Source organism: Drosophila serrata, unplaced genomic scaffold, assembly GCF_035046125.1.
Source record: "Drosophila serrata isolate PLE 108 unplaced genomic scaffold, ASM3504612v1 contig_229, whole genome shotgun sequence".
Classification (NCBI taxonomy): domain Eukaryota; kingdom Metazoa; phylum Arthropoda; class Insecta; order Diptera; family Drosophilidae; genus Drosophila; species Drosophila serrata.
In genome coordinates, this window is record NW_028257127.1 from 653110 (window position 1) to 664469 (window position 11360).

General features: G+C 41.7%; 1 protein-coding gene and 1 long non-coding RNA gene across 7 annotated transcripts in view; one reads left to right on the forward strand and one right to left on the reverse strand.

The window, feature by feature from the left end:
- The first annotated feature begins 6507 nt into the window (after nt 1-6507).
- Nucleotides 6508-11360, forward strand: part of MFS17 (Major Facilitator Superfamily Transporter 17) — a 105932-nt gene continuing 101079 nt past the window's right edge. For 3 of the 6 annotated variants that reach the window (XR_015271073.1, XM_086830220.1, XM_086830222.1), the window contains exon 1: nt 6508-6634. The gene's annotated coding sequence lies outside the window, so the exon portion shown is untranslated. Of the gene's footprint in view, nt 6862-11360 lie in introns of all 6 variants that reach the window. The other 3 variants (XR_015271072.1, XM_086830219.1, XM_086830221.1) reach the window with 1 other exon arrangement.
- LOC147644117 (uncharacterized) lies at nt 6847-7667 on the reverse strand. The gene is made up of 2 exons (XR_015271076.1): nt 7512-7667; nt 6847-7437 (listed from the first exon to the last, which is right to left on the reverse strand). It is a non-coding gene; the product is annotated as an uncharacterized LOC147644117 (long non-coding RNA).

Consider the following 11360-nt stretch of genomic DNA (forward strand, 5'->3'; position numbering starts at 1 on the left):
CGATACCTCAACATATACACAGACGGCTCCAAGATGGAAGAAGGAGTTGGAGCGCGCATTTACCCCACAAACCCCGAGACGAGGCTGTCGTATAAGCTACCAAGCCAATGCAGCATATACCAGGCGAAAGTCTTCGTCATCAGGAAAGCGGCAGAGTGATAAACCTCTTCGTAGACAGTCAGGCGGCGATTAGATTCATTCAAACAGGGACACACTAGATATCCTGAGCACGACAATGTCAGTGCGGATCTACTGGGTTCGCAGCCACCAGGGCATAGATGGAAACGAAATCGTAGACGAACTTGCAAAGGAAGGAGTCGGACTGGCTATCGATTGAACATAAAACGTCCCATTCTGTCTAAGAACGCTCCAAAGCGAGTTGAAGAGGCGGGCGAACGTATCTGAATCGATACTCCTAATGCGGGTAGGAGACTAACCCTACGAAGTGGCTAACATATATCCTCTGAGTATGTATAATCTTAAAACTAAACAAAAAAAGAAGCTTACTTTGGTACGCCGAAGTTTATTTACCCTTGCAGATATAACTTCGGTCACTAGGAATTAATACAATATCAATTATATATATGTGTGGGATTGGTTTCCTTTTTAAGTAAGCAGTCCCACTAGTTTTAAGTTTTATAATAGTATTTAATGATATTATGGTTTAAGTTGTTTGAATTTATATAAAGTGAATGTAGTGATTAGATACACGTTGTTTTAGTTATGTTTTAATAACGTCGTTCTCTCTAATAAATTGTCGTTTTTGCCATAGTAGGCTCGCACATCTTCTCGTTGTTATCTCTAGTAGCGAACTCCTCCTCTTCACCTCTTGCGCTCTACTACTGACTAAACGGAGATGTCAGACCCATTCCCACATATGATTATGTTAAAAAACGATGAATTAATGCCTTTTTTTCAGTTTTACATTTTCCTCTATATCTAACGATATGACTGTAATTATAATACCCAGCAAAAGTATAATGACAATGGTAATAGGAAAAATTAAAAAGATGAAGGGGCCGACTCCTTGCGTATACCCACAGCATAACCTCCGATAATGCAAGATTGCGCACTAAAACTTATAGGTAGGTATGCGCTTCGCTTCATGTATGCGATGGAGCTACTCACCGTGGATGAGCTGCGGCAGGAGAGCCTCGAGGTGGAGCGTAGCTTCGGACGCAGAGCTCGGGCCCAATTCTTGCTACCAACGCGCTATCAAGGAGCGGAACAGAACCGAGTCAGCGGGGCGTTTGCTCCAGAGCCGGAGGAGGATAAAGGCGCTCAGCCACTGCAGGTGCAGGAAGTCCGGGAGCGGCCTTGAAATCCTTTCCGGGCTGGCTGCTGGAATTGAGGAGCCATGGACCACGGTTTCCGGGATTGCGATAAGGAGGTGACCAAGGTCTTCTGTTTCCGCTGTGAAGGTTGACGTTGTTGCGCAGAAATGCCCGAATTGTGCGGGAAACAGATGGCTGGGCGATCCAAAGCGGGAGGATCTCGCCCAGGGAGGATAAGAATATTAATACTGCTAGGTTAAGATATTTACCCTATGAAGAGCGCATTCAACGATATTTAGAGGTAAGAATCCGGATTTTTTAACAACATCAACTAATTGGTATGCGCAAGGTATCCCGAACCGTCATGAAGGCAAGAGATCGGTTAAGGAAACGCCAGGAGAAGCGGAAGTCGTTGCGGCCGTCAAGCGGGGTGACATCCACGATCCCAGACCCATTGCCTAAATAACGGTATTAGGCCAGCAACTGACTGGGCTGTTAGACACTGGAGCGAGTGTCAGTCTGCTTGGGAAAGGCAGCATGGAGCTGGCTGGCGCTTTGGGTGTCCCGGTGCAAAAGTATTTCTCGGTAGTGCGAACAGCAGCTGGCGAGGATCGGTCGATCATCAGTCGGATCAAGGTACTTGTGGAATACAAAGGAAGGGTAGAGTATATCCTCTTTTATTTGTGCCCGTGCCTGGAGCAGGCGGCATACCTCGGCGTCGATTTTTGGCGAACGTTTGACCTGGCTCCGGCTGTAGTGGGAGATAGACCGGTTCAGGGCGTGAAGAAGGCCGAGGAAATTCACGCCAAGGAAATGAAGCACTACGCAGACCAGGAGGATGACAACGAGGAGAAAACGGACCCCGAATCCAGGACGCTATCCGGGACAGAGTCACGGGAGCTGGAGGAAATCAAGCAGAGGTTTCTCACCTTCAAGAAGGACGGCTTGGGAACCACTGGCCTGGGGAAGCACACCATGGAGCTGGTAGAAGGCGCGAAGATCTTCAAAGACTGGCCCTATCCGATGTCTCCGGCGAAGCAGAAGGTAGTCAAGGACGAGGTCACCCTGGGAGTCATCGAGGAGAACAAGGCCCTTGGAGCAACCGGACGATGGTAATGTCGAAGGCTAGACGCCAGGAAACTGAACGACGTGACCGTCAAGGACGCTTACCCGTTGCCTAGTATCGATGGAATCCAGAATCGATCAAACGCACTTCATCTAGTGTGTGGATTTGAAATTCGCGTTCTGGCAGATCGAACTAGACGAGAAAAGCAAGGAGTTGACGACGTTCACGGTTCCTGGTCGGCCCGTATACCAATTCAGGGTGATGCCGTTCGGTCTCTGTTATGCGGCACAGACATGGACCGAGTAATCCCACCCAAAATCCGGACATAGGTACCTACGACAAAACGCTGAATGCCTAAGGGAAGCAGGATTAACCATCGGTCTTAGCAAATCAAAATTCTGCTTCAAGTCTTTGACTTACTTAGGGTTTGTCGTAGGTGGAGGTCGTCTGAGCATGGATCCCGGTCGAGAGGCGGCAATCAGGAGGATCCCGGAGCCGAGGTCGATGAAGGAGGTGGACGCTGGCAGCGCCGCTAACCGAATCCCTCAAGATGACTGGGAACATGTTTTCTTTGCGTCCAGAAGCGTAACTGGATGTTGAAGCGTTGAAGGTGGCGCTAACTACGACACCAGTCCTGGTACACGCCGATTTTAAGCGGCACTTCTACATCCAGTGTGACGTATCGTACATCGGAGTTGGAGGCGTTCTTTTCCAAAAGAACGAGGACAACCAGGAGCAACCGATAGCCTTCATCTCGGCACCAGGTGAATTACACCGTCACCGAGAAAGAGTGTCTTGCAGCTCTCCTGGCGATCCGGAAGTTCCGACCAGATGTAGAAGGCATGCCGTATACATTCATCACGCCAACCTAAAGTGGTTGATGTCCATTAAGGATCTTTCGGGGCGCATGGCCAGGTGGTCTCTACAGCTCCTTCGGTGGCAGTTCTACTGGCCCTGGATGGTACTGCAGGTGCGGGAGTATGTCCGAAGATGCCAGGTCTGCATGGAGTCGAAGGCACCAAATCACCGGATGATGGTCGGGATCGGTGATCGGTTACAGACAGAGCGGCCATTCCAGAAGCTGAACATCGACAAGTACCCGAGGTCGAAGAAAGGACATGCCAGAATTTTTATCGTGGTGGACCACTCTTCCAAGTATTCGTTCCTGAAGGCCCTAAGGGAAGCGACCGCCTTGAACGTTGTGGATTTCCTTATCAACGAGGTCAATGGTCACTCGCACAATGGACGACAGTTTGCGTCAAGGATCTTCGAGGAGGCCATGGAGAGCTTTGGAATCCGACACTTGAAAACACCTATATACTCTCCACAGAGCAACGCAGTGGAATGGGGAACCGGAGCGTACTGCCGGCTATCAGAGGGTTCCAGAAAACCAACCATTAGGAATGGGATGCCTGTCTTCCCGAGATCGAGGTGGCCATCCGGAATGCAGTCCACTCGGCTACGGGCGAAGCGGCGTTTTTCACTCTTTTTGGAGACCTCATGTTAATGAATGGTTTCAGCCACCGACTGGCCAGAAAGCTGCAGTCGCTGTGCGACCACGAGATAGCCGGCATGCCGACTGCCGACAAGCTCCACGTTATGCAGGAGAAGGTGCGATAATATCTGGAGTCCTCATACGGTCGCAGTCGCCAACGTAACGACCAGAGGGCCAGAGTGTTTGTTGCAAAGCCAGGTCAGGAAGTGTATCGTCGAAACATCATCCTCAGCGACTTCGGGAAGCAATTTAACGCCAAGTTTGCCAAGAAGTTCCTGAAAGCCAGGGTAGTGAAGGCAATAGGCGGAAATGCATACGAGCTGGAAGACATGAAGGGCAGGAGTTTGGGCGTGTACCACGCCAAGGATATCCGAGTATAACCTGGCATGGGGGAATACAAAGTACATATGGACAAGACAAATGGAGATATGTACTTCCCGTAGGAAGTGGGCCCCGCGTTGGGCACCGTTCGGAACTGCGCTGGAGATACCCATCCAAATGCTCCCAATGATCTTGTCGAGCCGCCGAAATGCAGTAGCATCTCTCCAAATCCTTGGGTGGTGCTGCATTTAAAGTTAGGATGGGCTGGAAAACTATCCATGTGTCAATAGATATATGTATGATAGGTAGGACCAGGGGGTGAGGCAAATGATCGAACCAGGAAATTCGGATTTGGATTAAGAGAAAGGGTTCTTACCCTTTCTCTCGGCCGAGGCTGAAAGAGATAAAGAAATAACGGGCTGGAGGTACGGAACTGAGAGAACGATCCAAGGTCATACAGGGAGGTGCTGAAAGGAAAAAACGTGAGTTCCAAAGATTGAGACAAAAACGTGCGCAGCAAGCAAATTGGAAGTGCGGAATTTCGGACGTGACTGCGGTGAAGTTTTGTAACGCCTTTCCGTCGCCAGGGGCCACCTTGGCGTCACCCGCCGCCGCCTTACCGTCACCAAGAGTCACTCCCGTTGCCAGATCCGTCGCCCAGAGCTACCGCAGAAGCCCTGCTGTCGCCAGACCCGTCGCACGGAGCAACCGCAGAAGCAGTGCCGCCGCCAGAGCCGTCGGCCGGAGCTACCGAAGGAGACTTGCCGTCGCTTGGAGCCGCCGGTGGCTACATCCCGTGAGTCCGTTCCGGCTTAATGGCGAACACAAAGGGATTGGCCATTTTTGCCACGGCAATACGCCGCCGATTTCCAGAACGCCTATCTCGCTGGTGCCACTGGTGAGGAACAACATAAAATTAGTTTAAGTTTTATTTATTTCTTGTTAGTATTAGTGTCGTTTACCTTGTCCTCCGCTTGTACGTATCCTGGGACCCGATTTGCCCGATTGGGACCAAGTTATTGAGTCGCTTCTCCTCCGGGAATTTTGAGTCCCAAAAGAGGCTGAGGCCACGCTCTCGCCGGGAATGAGGGAACGCCTAATAAACATTAAAAAAAAAACAAATTTTGTTTGATAGTGATTAAATAAAAAAATGAACATGGAGTAAAATTGTTAACCTGGGGGAGATGAGCCGGTCGCCAGACCGCCTGGAATAGGTTTCCGGCCCGCCGGAGATGGGTGATGACCCTAAAAGACCAGGAGGCAGCACAGGATGAGTGGATGCGTCGTGGCGGAAATTCCAATGCCACCAATTCGTCCCAGCAGTGTCGTCCACCTATATTTGTTTGTTTATTTATTTTTTTGTAATTAGTGATGATTAGAGGTGGAGAACTATCGATGGCACTATCGACACTATCGATGGTTTGGCGCTATCGCACCGCCATCGATGGCTGCCCTACACTATCGATAGTTTTGCACGCTGCTTATCACATCACAAAGAAAAAATAAAGTTGAAAGTGGAAGGCACATATATAGTAAAAAGCAAAAGTATAGCTGAAAGTAAAAATCTCCTAATGCTCTTTTTAAAATAGAATTAGTTTTGTACTTCTTACCCGCTCGAATGCGCAGTTCGACGATGTACTTTTTATACAATCCCTAATCAAAAAAGGCTAGTTATTAACGTAGGTCCTAAGCCCACTTTACTTAAGAGTTAAAAATATAATGAAGCAACAAATTAAATTAATTTTTAATTTTTAAAGAGTTAAAAATATAATAAAGTTTTGTTCAAATTTCATTTTATAGCTTTTTTACATCTAAGAATTAAAAAGCATCACACTACCGATAGTACTATCGACACTATCGATGGTTTGAGAAAAATATTTCTTTATGTTTTATTTAACAATTTGCTATTTTTATATAATTTAGTATTTTTCTTATATATATATATATATTTTATAATATACACCACCCACTGTTATTTGATTTTCTCAAAATCCTATGGTTTAAAAACAATTGAAATTTTCATCAAGTATTCGTTAATCTTTCCCTAGTAAGCCTATATACCGTGCATATGTGCACGCGTTCGTAATTCGTACAATTTTTGATGCCCTTTTTTGTATGGGGCCGACCCCGAGGTTAGATCATTGTTATGCGATTTGGTCAAAAAGTGACGGTTTGAAGATAAATAAATTTCCTTTATTTTGGAGTATCGGGTATTTCTGAACGCGTTCGATTAGCCGAGATATTAAGAAATCCGTAAACACACGAACATTAGTAAGTTCATTTTTTAGCATTTAGAAACTTTATTTTATTCGAATTAGTGCCCTAACTACGAAATAAATTAAAAATTAAAGATCCCCTCCGTGTTCCATTTTCCCACCGTTCCATTTTGACGCTACTCATCGACTGTAATTTGAGGGACGTATGAACTTTAAATATTTATTTGCAAATCCAAACTACGGTCACATTAAGTTACGAAAGGTAATTGCATTAAAAAAAAAACAAACACTATATAGATGTCGACATATACATAAGTTTTTGCATGTGTAAATATATTGCCATACGATTTTTATTGACTTCTGTCTTGAAAGCCTTTTAAATGTTAATATTGGGCTAAATTCGAATTCTGTATCAATTTTATAAGCTTTTAAACAAATAAACTTGTAAACGCAGAAGATGACAAAAACTTCCCATTTGTTGTAAATAAGGTAATACTTTTATTCTTGTCGAAATCTATTGTATAATTTGTACACTATGTCATTACCTACACATCGAATACCTTGTACTACCCTGCAGTACCACGTGTCATGAATAGGCCACTGTCATCAACGCGCCGACTGCGACTTCGACCGAGCCGACGCTCTGCCGACTGGGACTTCTAGTACGACGCTCTGCCCACGATACAGTTACGGCGGTAGCCTAGTCGGTAGTCGTCGGCAGTACCATGGCCCGGCCGTTGAGAACTTTGTTGATGAAACATCGATCAATGGATAATGAATTGTTGATGAATCATCGATGAATTCTTGATGAATTTTTATTGATGACAGCCTAGGACTTACACCAATTTTTTAGTAACTTCTGCTAAAATATTCAGCCATTTCTCCAATAATGCCTTGTTAAGGCCATTTTTTGATGAAATGTGTTTTTTCATTCGTCTAACGAGTTGCTCCCACAAATGCTCGATCGGGTTTAGGTCCGGTGACTGGTGGATGTGGCAGTATATGTGCTCTATAGTTAGTGGGCAACATACGCACATCGTGAGCAGAAAGCTTCAGATCATTGTCCTGCATAAAAGTAACGAATTTTTGCATTTTGAACTTTGACGGTTTTAACATACTACGGTATTGAGGTAACATACTTTATCCATGATACGCCCGATGAACACCAGGTTACCGACACCAGCGGATGACATGATCCCCATACCATCACGCCTCAGCCCCCGGGATTGACTTTTGTGCCAAGTTACTTTTATCCAACTCAGTGTTCGGCTTTCTCTATAAGTGCTGGCGGCCATCAGAGCGATAAATATTAATTTTGGTTTCTTCCGAAAAGAGTACCTGATCCCAAAATTCAATTGGCTTGTTCAGATACCCTTTAGTATAGGTCAAACGCGTTTTTTATTGATATCAGATATGAACGGCTTTTGCCTAGCAGCTCGCCAATGTAAGTTGGTTTCGTATAGGACACTTTTTACGATCGGTTTTATCTTCAGCGGCGATCTGGGAGGATGATGTTTTGGAGTCCACTTTGACCTTTCGGATCACCGCGTTGCGTTCCCGGTGACTTAAAGCCTTGGGACGCCCAGATTTAGGTGCGCTCTCCAAGCTTTCGACTCGACTCTCGAAAATCGGCTTAGTTCAATCGTTTTGGCTATTTCGCCATACGATTTGACTACATTGTGCAGATGAAGGACAATTTTTCTTTGAGCTACGTCGGTTTTTTTTCGGATATTCTCCATTTTCTTAAAATTTAGGACAATGGCAGAAGAACTGAAGATAAATGTAAATTTTTTTGGAAACTTTGTGACGCCATGTGCTTAAAAAAAGAACCCTTTTACATTTGTTAAAAAGTAAAGAACATAAAGGTCGTAAGTCTAAAATAAATCAAGTAAAACTAGTAACTGTGCCAAGATTTTTGTGTCACAAAATATGGTCATTTTCTTTTAAAGTTTATATAGTTCTATATATATGAAACAAAATAAAATAAAAATAGGGTAATTTTATACATAATAATTTAATTTAACTATATTAAAAAAAATGTATTCAATAAAATAATGTATACGCCTGGAAATAGCACTTAAAGTTCAAGTTTGCAACTGTGCCAACAGTTTAGTGCGTCACTGTATGTAATAAAATAAAATATACAAACATTGACTTAATTTTTCACTCCAACTCGAAATTTGCATAATTTAATTTGTCTCTTAATATAATTTGGCGCTGTGCCGTATTCTTAAAAACCGTTGTTCAAATTTTATTTACGAACAAGTGTTTAAAATTTAGCTTACAATTAAGACCTTAATTTTTGTCAAATGGAATTAACGACGATGGCAGATCGCAAAAATTTGTTTACAGAGTCATTACAGAGTCGTGTATAATTTTAACAAGGCCCATTTCTGGTCGCTAAAGCAAATTAAAGAGTTGAAGCTGAAAAGGTTTCTCTAAATTTGAATTAGATTGTACCACACAAAGAGTTGTATATAATGGTGGATACGAAGGTGTGGCCAACACGAAATAGAAAATAAAATATTACCACATAACGAAACCTTTCGAGTTTTGAAAGAAGGTAATACTTTAGAAGTCAACATTTTGAAAATTAACAGGGGGTAAGGTGACCTAGAGCATGATACAATTTTAAAAGGTAGTTCCGTCGGAAAAATCTGGTACCTCTTCAATCATAGCAATGAGTGCGAGTGAGAGGGGCTCAACCTAGTAAGTGCGAGCGGGACAACAATAGAATGTGTTGATTAACCCTTAGATGAAGTATGGGGCTTTAAGCTTCCTTTTGTAATAAAATGAGTAGAATTTTTTTTTTTATAATTTAATTTTTAAAAATTTTGAGCTGGAAATAAGCCGTTGTTTTTGTTTTTGCGTGGCGAGTCTTTTGTTTAAATGCTTAATCCTAAAGTATATTATTGTCTTAAAATAGAATTTTTTAATATTTAGAAACAAATTTGTCCGCACGCAACCTTTCACTACGAAAAACGAAGACGCACTGAAGAAAAACCCGACTGCTTTGACTGCCGAAGTGACTACCTTCGTAATTGTATCGTGACCTAGAGCATCTCAGTCGGATTTTTTTTTCAAGCTGTGAGCGACTCAGGATAGAATACAATGAACGGGGATGTTCTTAGGACGACTTTTCCAAAATGTAATGTGACTAAACTATTTGAGATAGATTTTTTCACAAATACTAAAAGAAAATTTTTTTTTTAATTAAAAATGGTGGAGATATGACAATCATTGGTTTTTCGAGATCGCGTCTTGATGGTGGGAATCTGTGAAAAATATTTTTTAAGATATAAATTTTTAACAGCTTGAAGTAGCTGAAATTGAGAGCACTTCAACAATGGATTAAATTTTTTCAGTAGAAAACTTCGTATTAAAAAGTTTCATAAAAAAAGTTCTATACATTGAATAAAAAATGTAACGTCACTGTACATATGTATGTAAAATCTGTTTCAATTCTTTTTTTTTTTAATTAATAAGTTGAATAGTTGTAAAATAGTGAATAGTGAATAGTTTTAAAAACGCAAGATACGACTTGCAGCTACTCTCCGTTTCCTCCTGCCGCGCCGATTTCTAATGATCATAACATTTATAACCGCCCTGAAAATTTTGAATTTTTTTTTTTACAAATTTAGAAGCCGATATTCTAACAGTCATTTTAAGATATTTATCAGGCTTAAAGAAATCTCATTATTTGTGGATATTACAGTCATTAGAAGTGAGCGCTGCAGGTATAACTTAGAGTACTTTTTAGTCTTCTTTGTATGGGTTGGTTGGTTTCAAAACTTCGTTTTTTGGAACGGTGTACTTGATTTCTCAATACCTACTCGACCGATTCCCTTAATTTTTTACACAGCTTCTCTATAACATTCTTTTTGGCATGACGTAAGATTTTTTTTATATGATTTTTTTTCAAGATACATTTTTAAAGCAGAAATTTCGTATATACAATATAGTTTTTTAAGTGCTCCCATTTGCTCAAAAAATATATTTAAAAAAAAAAAAACGGCTACGTCATGCTGTATCTATATTTATATTTTCGGATTTTCATACGACCATTCGCTAAAAAAAGTGCCTTAATTAATTGACAATATATATGGACGTTGATGCACTACGGTCAGTACACTAGTGGCCCGTATAACACCAGGCACGTGTCAGTTTGGGTTAGTTGTTAGTAGGCGCGATGGAAAATATCGGACAGAAAACGAGGAAATTTACTACCGGTGTTGTCAGGTTGATTGCTTGCATGTTATTTTGGGAAGAGTATCTACGTTGGAGATTAGTGTGTACAAATCATTATAATTTGCACAGACTCTAAAAAGTTCTTGCAGTTCAAAGGAGGTTTTACCAAAAACTATACAGATTACAAGATGCCTCAAGACTATACAATCGTTTTGCAATATGAGGCTAATTTTTTTATTCAAATGACTATGGCCCTCTTCTTGCTCTCACAAAGTTGAGAGCGTAAAAATCTAAAAATATAATGGATTTGCATGTATGAGTAAACACGGAACAAACAAGTGCGTATGCGTGCGTAAATAATAAATGCGTGTGCTTCTGTTCGCAAGCCCAACGACGAAAAATTAAAATTTTATATTTTGGGCTGCCGACCGCTTGTTAGGTAGAGAGTGGGACGAGAACGCCAGCAGAAACATCTGATGTATACATGTGCATATCCATGTGTTCGTTTCTTTTGATTTAAACTAAACATTTTAAACATTTTTTTTTAGTGCTTGAATCCCTATATATTGTTCTTTTTTTCTTTATTTTTATAAGTAATATAAAAAAATATAAATACTAAGTGTTTAATTCCAATATTTAATTTAAAATCTATACGTATTTATGTCACAATAATAAAATATAATATTATAACAAAATATTAAGTTCATAATAAATATTGGTTTAAATTGTTTTCACATCACTATAGAGGTAGACTTTCTGGCGCGTTTTATTAATTGTGGTATCCCAATAGGACTAGTTCA